General features: G+C 37.0%; 1 non-coding gene across 1 annotated transcript; it reads right to left on the minus strand.

The window, feature by feature from the left end:
- Nucleotides 1-4,396: 4,396 nt before the first annotated feature.
- LOC116142781 lies at nt 4,397-4,503 on the minus strand. Its single transcript, XR_004130043.1, has one exon. It is a non-coding gene; the product is annotated as a small nucleolar RNA R71 (small nucleolar RNA).
- Nucleotides 4,504-9,628: the final 5,125 nt, after the last annotated feature.

Here is a 9,628-nt window from a genome sequence, read left to right on the forward strand (position 1 = left end):
AGTAAATGTGAATTTTCAAGCTCTTATCAGAACCCCCAACTAGCTTCTTGCTAGTCCTGAGCAAGCTAAGCTATAAAACAAGTCTTTTAGCTTGAAAAGGAAAACAAAATAAGATCTATATCTAAACTATCTTAAATCACTTCCGTAGATTGTCACGGTTGCATTTAGCATATGCAACAAGCCTTTAAACCCCTAGACAACCCTAGTTGGACAAGTTGTAGTCTCGTGAGGGTTTCTAGTGATGATACCCACAAACATCCAAACCTCACCTCACCTCACCTAGACTCAAACAAACATTTTAGGATCCATACATATAATCGTCTCAAAAATTGTGTCAATGTGAACAAATCGAATAATTAACAACACGCAAATATAAAGAATAAGCAAATTTCAACTACACTTTTGTTATTGACTCTCTCATAATCATTCACAAACCATTCATTCAAAAACCCAGATGATTTTATGCATAGCTTTCATAGGCAAAGTAAGAAAATAAAACAAATGTACAATCAAACTCCATAGGCTCACTTTTTAAACCACTCTCCACTAATGTAGAATCCAATCACTACCTTGGATCATTAGGTCTTTATCATGATTGTAATGTTAGGCTAGGATAATGGTTTATGAAATAACAGAAAGGAATGTTTAACAAAATGTAAGAGACTTAATATTTTACAGTAAATGACCATGAACAATCTCCTCCTTGCTTTCCTTCTCATTCACCCACTACTCTTTCACATTCATTGAACTCTTCCTTCCAACAATTGCACCAACCCTCATATAATGTAAACCTCCTTCCTTGTTCTTCTCACTAGCTACTTCTTTCTATTTTTCTCCATTTTTTTATTCTCAATTTTTTTTAATTCTTTTTTTGGCACCTTTTTTTTCATAGGAAAATAGTAACTTATAAAAAGAACCATCTACCCATCCTTGCTTTTACTATTAATTTTTTTTTTAACCCCCAACCTGTCTCATTGCATATACTCAGGTTGTGGTCCAAAAGATACATTTTATTTTTTATTTTTTTTTAACCATGCTCTTTTCTTTTTCATGAGTTTTTCTTCTAAGGTCACCCCAAATTAAGTCTCTCACAATAAGATGGGTTGGAAAGTGTTTTAGGCTTCATCATCAAGGTGAGATATAGTGGGTTTAAAACAAAAAATAAGGCTTACCAAGTGTATATATAGGCTCAAAAGGGTTAACTAGAGATAAAATAATATAGGTTGGCTTGAAAGGGTCAATCGTTCCAAAGAAAATTGCCTAAATCATATCCTAAGCAATGCAAATTTTAGGATTTCGCCTCAAGTGGTTATCAAATGAGTTCTAGAGTTTATGCACAATTTTAACAAAAAATTTATTACCCATAAAAACACACATAAAACATATCTAAGTTTTCGAATTATTCACCAATCAAACCCATTCCCAAGAGAGTCATAACTAGATGCAATTGTCATCCACTATCATCCTTACACTATGCGAAAGTTAATAAAGTCTCAATGTTACAAATTCACAATCATGGTCTTATCATTGACTTATGTATGAGTTCCAAAAACAAAACATAATACATTGACTCTTTGACCCCACAACACACCTAAAACAATTCCACCCAAAAGCTTTTAAAGATAATTCAAAACAAAAGATATTCAAAGATGCCCATCAAACAAAACTAAATTTGGCCATAAAAAAATAATATTCCTTACCCCCAATGTTAAAGATGTACATTCTCTTCAATGTGTAAAGAGAACAACTACAATACCCTTCATGCGTAAAATTTATGTGGAGATAATTGCGTGAAGACATGCATAATGTTTGTCGTGTCCAATAGTCATTAGGAATCTAGTCAAAAGAAAACAAACTATGCGTCTTTCTTGCCAATTTAGTGTGCATAAAAGAAATTATGGGTGAAACTTAAACAACTAACATATCAAACCAAACCAAAGTTATCACAACTTAATACATTAAACAAAAATCTAAAATAAATTCAAAACAAAAACCAAAATTAAAATAAAGAGCTTGGGTTGCCTCCCAAGAAGCACTTTATTAGAGTCGTAAGCTCGACTCTTCGTTCTCTTCAATCTAGATCATCAAGGAGAATCACAACCCATTCATCTACAAATCCACCATCTTCATAAGGTTTTAATCATTGACCATCCACCCTTTCATTCTCAATTTTGGTCTCCATGATCCCAGAGCTGGCTAAACAATTTTCTTTTCTTCCAATGGTTCATCCACTGTCTCATCAACAATGCTAATCTTAAACCAAGACTCTACCTCGGATGGGTATTTCATAGCATCAGGCACATTGAATTATACTTGTTCATCCTCTACCCTCAAGATTAGTTTTCCTTGATGAACATCGATAAATGATAATCCGATAATTATACTGTTTTTATTAGGCTTTTAGGCTGGATTTTAAATACTTTTTAGTTCATTTATGCCTGAATTGCTACTTATTTCTTTACATTTTGTGTTTTCAGGCTAAAATGGACATTTTGAGCAAATAATGAGCGAATTAGAGTTTTTGGACTCAGAAGTAAGCGGATCTCAGAATTTGGGAGAGTTTGAAGCAGCGTGAAGCACTATGAAGCTTGTTCCCGTAGGAGAGCATCAAAGATCGAAGATTCAAGCAAAGAAGCAAGCGGAGGGCAATTCTATAATTTTAGAATTCTTCATGGAGGTTCGCCGCGGCGAAGTTTGTTCTTCGTTGTGGCGAAAGGAGTCACGCACGAGAATCCATTTCACTTCGTCGTCGCGGCAAGATTTCTTCTTCGCCACAGTGAAGTCTGCAGTTTTCAGTTTCTTTAAAATGCACAGTTTCAATTTTAAGCAAAGTTTTAGGTTTTTGGACGAGGTATAAAAGCGAAACTTTACCATTTTGAGAGTAGTCGCGTTTTCCTTAGTCTAGAATAGATTTTTTTCATCTTCTTAGTTTGAGATTTGACGAATTTGTGTTAAAAAGTGAGAAGATTTGGGATTAACTCTGGTGGATTCTTCAATTAGGGGAGATCTCTTGTCTTTTCTCTCATTTTTATTATGTTGAACTTTGTGTTTATGGTTTTTCTTGCTTATTGTATGGATTTAGCTATGAATTAACCCATTTTGGGTTAGGGTTTTGATGTAGTTCGGATTCTCATGGATTGAGCAATTGGTTTTTATTATTTTCATATGCTCATGCAAGATTGTGCGATTATTTTGGATTTATTGTTGTTAATTGATGAACATGATGAGATTGAGAAATGAGTCATGTTACGCTTCTTGGGTAATCACCATTGTAGTATTAAATGCTAGAGACAGATTTAAGAATCAATGAAATCAATCTAGGATTCTAGGTGCTTAATGAGCTTAGAACTATTAATCTTCATCTTGTTGGGTGCGGAAGTTTAATAGGTAAAAGTAGGAAAACATATCTTGAGAAGGTATGTTTACAATTTACAGAATTCGATTTACAATCAATGCATGTGAATATGGAAATAGCGTAATCTATAGGTTTAATCCATAGAGTCCGAATGAAATCAAAACCCTACCCGTTGTTTTAAATTGGTATTACCTTTTTTTTAATCTTGCTTTCATAATTTAGCTTTGAATATTTAGAAATTTTGTTTTAGTTTTAAGTTAAATTTTCTCCCATTAATCCAAACAACTCGATTGCTCCAACTTGAAAACAGTAGAAAACTTAGTGCTTAGCAACCAATCCTCGTGGACTTGCTATTTATGCAAGTTGCAGTAACAACGCATCAAGTTTTTGGCACCGTTGCCAGGGATTGACATTTGTGTTAACATTAAAATTTTCTTGTGTTAGGTAGATTGGAGTGTTATTTTTACTTAATTGTTTGTTTAATTTTCGTTATTTTTTTCTCTTTTTTTGGTGTGATTTCACTCTTTCTATTTTTCTGTGTGGTTTATGCGAAGAGCAAGACGTTAGCCAATGGTTCCTGTTGATCCTGAGATTGAGAGAACCACTCGAAGACTGAACAGAGAAAGAGAATCTACAGTTGAACCAGAAGTAATAGTTGTAGAGATGGCAGAGAATAGGACGCTGAGGGAATTCTCTGTTCCCACAGTTGAAGGTAGTGGGTCGAGTATTGCTAGACTAGCGGTACAAGCCAACAACTTCGAGATAAAGTCGGCAATCATCCAGATGATCTGGCAGTTGGTTCAGTTCATGGGGGATTTGAAAGAGGATCCAAATCTATACATTGCCAATTTTTTGGAGATTTGCGATACTTTCAAGTCAAACAGAGTGTCAGATGATGCAATCAGATTGAGACTATTCCCATTTTCATTGAAGGATAAAGCTAAGGGATGGTTACTGGCACTACCAACAGGAACAATCACCACATGGAATGATTTAGCACAGAAGTTCCTGACCAAATTCTTTCCTCCGGCAAAGTCGGCAAAGTTGAGAAATGATATCACGTTATTCATTCAAGAAGAGTCAGAATCATTGTATGAGGCTTGGGAGAGATACAAAGAATTACTGAAAAGGTATCCACATCATGGGTTGCCAGTTTGGGTGCAAGTCCAAACATTTTATAATGGATTAATGGTGAATGTGCAAACTATGGTGGATGCAGCCTTGGGAGGAGCATAACAGAATAAGACTCTAGAAGAAGCTCACGAGTTGCTTGAGGTTCTAGCAAGCAACAATTATCAAAGACCTAATGAGAGGGTGCAACCGAAGAAATCTATGGGTCTTCATGAAGTTGATGCATATACAGCCATTTCAGCCCAACTGACAGCACTTCAGAAACAGTTGGGAAGTATGCAGGTAAATTCCATTCAACCTCCTCAATTAACTTGTGATTTTTGTGCAGGTAATCACATGAGCAGTGAATGTCAAGTAAGGAACACGTTTGCCTCAGCATCGTCATCATCGGAGCAGGTTAACTACTTGGCTGGAAATCAAAGGCAATCGAACAATCCGTACTCCAACACATATAATCCTGGTTGGAGGAATCACCCAAACCTGTCTTGGGCCAATCAAAACCAACAAAATCAGCAAAACAATCAATGGAATCAAAGGGCATTGCCAAACAACCAAACAGGGGTGAACAACCAACAAAGAGACCTAAGATTGACAAAATTGGAGGACATGTTTGGGAAGTTTATGCAAGAGACCATAGGTTTTATGAATGAGATGATAACTAATTTTAGAAATCAAGGGGTGTCCATTCAAAACTTAGAGGTACAGATGGGGCAGTTAGCTAAAAAGCTAAATGAGAGACCACAGGGTTCATTGTCGAGCAACACAGTGACTAACCCATGAGAGCAAGTGAACGCAATAACCTTGAGAAGTGGGATAGTTTTGGAAGAGGTGGAACAATCAAGGAAAGAAAAAACCCCATCAAGGAAAAATGAAGAATCTGATGAGGAAGTTGATGAAGAAATCATTGCTGAAGAGAAACCACCTAGTCCTAAGGAAGATGAGCGGAAGCGGGAAGAGAGGCAAAAGAGAAGGAAAGAGAAATTGCCATTTCCCGAGATACCACCAGAATTGGCACATCACACTCCACTCGTTCCTTTTCCTTAGAGGCTCATAAAAGAAAAACAGGATAAGCAGTTCGTTAAATTTTTTGATATATTTAAAAAACTGCATATTAGCATTCCTTTTGCAGATGCATTGCAACAGATGCCGAGCTACGCGAAATTTCTCAAGGAGGTCTTATCAAACAAAAGGAAGTTAGAGGATAAGGAAACAGTGATGCTTACGGAGGAGTGCAGTGCCATTCTCCAGAAGAAGCTACCCCCGAAACTCAAAGATCCAGGGAGTTTTACTATTCCTTGCATTATAGGAGATAATACTTTTGATCGAGTTTTATGTGATTTAGGTGCAAGCATAAATCTTATGCCTTTTTCTGTTTTCAGGAAATTAGGAATTGGTGAAGTAAAGCCGACAACCATATGCTTGCAGCTTGCAGATAAATCCATAAAGCATCCTAGGGGCATCGTTGAAGATGTGCTGGTCAAGGTGGACAAATTTATTTTTCCGACAGATTTCTTTGTGTTGGATATGGAAGAAGCTAAGGAGATTCCTCTCATCCTAGGACGACCATTCCTAGCAACCGAAAGAGCGTTAATTGATGTTCAAGAGGGGAAGTTGATCATAAGGATGCAAGATGGGGAAGTGACATTCAATGTCCTTGAATCTCTGAAAGCTCCACCAAAGCAAGAGTAATGTTTCAAAATTGATTCAGTGGGTTAGTCCGCAATTGAAACTTCCCAACTTAATGATCCTCATTCGTCAATTAAAGGATGCACGGTCAAGTCAAGGCGAACCAATGAGGACGACCACAACCTAGAAAGCTTTACACCATTCCAAGATAGGCCACCACTGAGCATATATCCTCGCAAGGGACGGATTCCTCCACTTAAACAACCAGAATAAAAATCAAGAAAACTGAAAGCTGTTGGTAAGAATGTTCAAGCCATGAGAGGGATGACCAAGGAATGGAAATGGGTGGTTAAGCTCTCAACAAGAGCCCTAGGTGACAAAAATCATCAACAATTGAAACTCCGGTGCAAGGACAATGCTCGAGAGTTGATGTATTTAGATAGTCCGGATTGGCATGAGAACTTAAAAGAGTCAAACTTTCTGACTATAAACAAGCACTCCTTGGAAGGCAACCCAAGTGTTTTCAGTTGTTGTTGTTATTTTTAATTGTTTAGTTTTCTTATAATTGTAGATGAAGTCTAAGTTGTGTGTTTTTGGGTGTTTCAGGTGAGTTATCAAATCAAGGTAGAAAACAGAATTGTCCAGTTTTCATCACGGCAAAGATTGTTCTTCGCCGCGGCGAAACACATTTGTGAAAAATTGGAATTCGAAAAGTCCCAGACTTCGCTCAGCGAAGTCTCTTTTTCACAGAGGCGGTGCATCTCTGTAATTTTTCATTGCGGCGAAGAATTTTGTTTCTCCACGGCGAAGAAATTTGAGCAAAATTTACAAAGGGAAATTTCGCAGCTACCGTAATTTTTCGCCGCTGTAACGCCCCACTTGAGGTAGTTAAGATTTGCTATATTGCTTAAACGTTCATTGATTCAGCTTCAATTAAACTTATATGTTGTTATTTTTGGTTTGGTTGGCCCTTGGTTGAGTGGATGTATTGGTTTGGTTGAGTGATTGCCTTGAAAATTATGAAGACTTGGCGAAATGTTGTGTTACAGGCTTCGTCGAGGCGAAGAAGAATCTTCGCCGCGATGAAGAGGTGCTGCAGCCCACGGAGTAGCTGCTGGAGTGTTTCGCCGCGGTGACGGAATTGTCTTCGCCGCAGCGACAGGTCGACTGAAAAGTTTTATTGAGTTTTAGATATGTTTTCCTTAAGGGCAATTTGACCATTCTACCCCTAATTAGCAGGAAAAGTGGAGAGTAAAATGTAAGGAAATTTCATGGAAAATATGTTAGTATGGGGGTGTGTTTGTAAGGAATCAAAGGATATGGATGGAATTTCCATGAAAGAGTAAGGGCAAAATGGGAATGCTTGTGTATAAGTTGAGCTAAAAAGGGTTAAGTGTAAAGAACCCTTCATTTCATCCATTTCCACCGCCTCTTCCATTCTCTACTTCTTCTCAAATTTCCTTCAATCTTCCAAGGATTTCTAAGGACTTTTTCAATAGTTTTTAGTAGAGTTTTAATCTAAAGCATCCTAAGGTAAGGATTCTTGCTTTAGATGAGAGTTTTCTTATGTTTGGTTAAAGTCTTATGTTGTGGTTATTATTTAAAGTTGTAGAGAGAAATGAAGCTACCAAAGGAAAGGAGAAGTATTAGAGAAGCTTTTTCCTCACAAGGTAAGTAAATCCAACCAAGTTGAGATTCAAGAAATATTTTGAGCATAGATTTATGTATGTGTAAGTATGTTGTTGAGAAATTGAGATGAGATGGATGTTATTTATACTTGTTGTTGCATATACTTAAATATGAAAAGTGTTGAGATTGCTTGATGTTGGGTTGAGTTTGATTGACGTGGAATGAAGTTTTGAGCAAACTTTATAGAAGTGTTTTCCTTTGACAGGGATTTAGAGAGTATAAGGGAGCCTTTCTCCCATTTTGGATGATTTAAAGAGAAAAGAAAAGTTATTGTTAAAGTAGAGTTTTATATGCACACTAGTTGTATGATGAAATGCTCAAGAGAAGCATGAGTAAGAGTAGAAAGCCTTAATTTTTGCTACATAGCATAATTGCATCTCATAAGTGCATTAATGAGCATGAGTCACCTATGTGCATTAATCATGCATTAATTATGCATTAAAAAAAAAAAGAATAGAGAAATTGAGTTTAAACTAGTCTAAGAGTAGAGAGAAAGAGAGAATGAGTACTAGAGAATAAAGAGAAAGTAGTGCTAGACAAGAGAATAGAGTAGGTTATGTGATGGGGAACCTATGAGTATGGGTAGAGTATTCCCGCATGTACGCCGCATTGAGAGAGCGACATGAGTAACAGAGAGAGAAGTGGTGTAGCCCGTGAGGGTGCATGCGGATGAGGGCTATACCCGAGTTTACCCAAGAGAGAGTTTTATACACTCACATGGCCAAGGGTTCCGAATCCATGCATAATCGAGTCCGATCAGCTAGAATGAGTAAAAGTCACAGAGAGTGGGAGTGAGTCCCAGCCGTGCCTCCGGTCAGATGGGGCCGTGACTTGCTAGAGAGAGATTTAATAGAAAAGAAAGAGAAACAGAGGGAGAGAAACCGAAAGAGAAAGCAAAGAGAGTAATGGGAATTGTAAGGAAATAATTAAGGAGAAAGAGTTACGGGGATAGATGAGTAGAGGATTTACTTACTGAGCATTGTTTTGTGCTCACGCCATTGTTTCCTATGTTTTTGCAGGATCTAGGTGAGGACACAGTCGGATGGATGTCGGCAAGCGAGGGGAAATGGCTACACTGTCCACCTTATTGTTCATAGTTTTGTATATAACATGAGTTTTGTACAAAGAATGTATATGTTTAATAAAAGAAAAATTTGGGCCCAACTTTTTATGCTATTTTACATGTATTTTACCATGCATACTATGCATATTTTATGAGAATACGAGTAGAAAGCAGTCATTACAGCCGCGACATCGACTGGTTCTTTAAAAAACGCTAAATTCGACCTGATGAACTTCGCCGCGGCGAAGTCTACTTTATATAAATACCTACTTTATTTTCTTCATTTTTCACGCCACCCTTCAAACACATTTGAGAGAAAAATTTTTCAGTTTCAATCTTGATCCTTTCCAATGAATTTCCATAATTTCTTCTAACTCTTAAACCTTCCCAAACACAAACACAACTCGATCTAACCAAGATCTTTGCGAAAAATTGAAGGAAATTTTGGGTTCAGAAATTGGGGTTTTTTGCAATCTAGGTGATTTTTTGGCTAAATTGGTGGCGAATACTCCATTGTTTTGGTAAGATTTCAAGTTCCCTAAGCTTTTAATCGAAATTTTTCGTGTTTAGATTTGTGGATTTGAAAATATTGATTGTGGTTGAGTTGTGGATTTTGGTGATTTTGTGCGTTAATTTTGTGTTGGAGGAAGTGTTGATTTTGCATTGTGTGATATTGAGGAGTCTGGATTTTGATTTTTGGAGTATTTGGTTGATTGCGGAAAATTTGCAGTTTGGGGGTCATTTTGTAGTTTTTGGAAGTTGTG

This window comes from Pistacia vera, unplaced genomic scaffold (assembly GCF_008641045.1).
Source record: "Pistacia vera cultivar Batoury unplaced genomic scaffold, PisVer_v2 Contig418, whole genome shotgun sequence".
Lineage (NCBI taxonomy): Eukaryota > Viridiplantae > Streptophyta > Magnoliopsida > Sapindales > Anacardiaceae > Pistacia > Pistacia vera.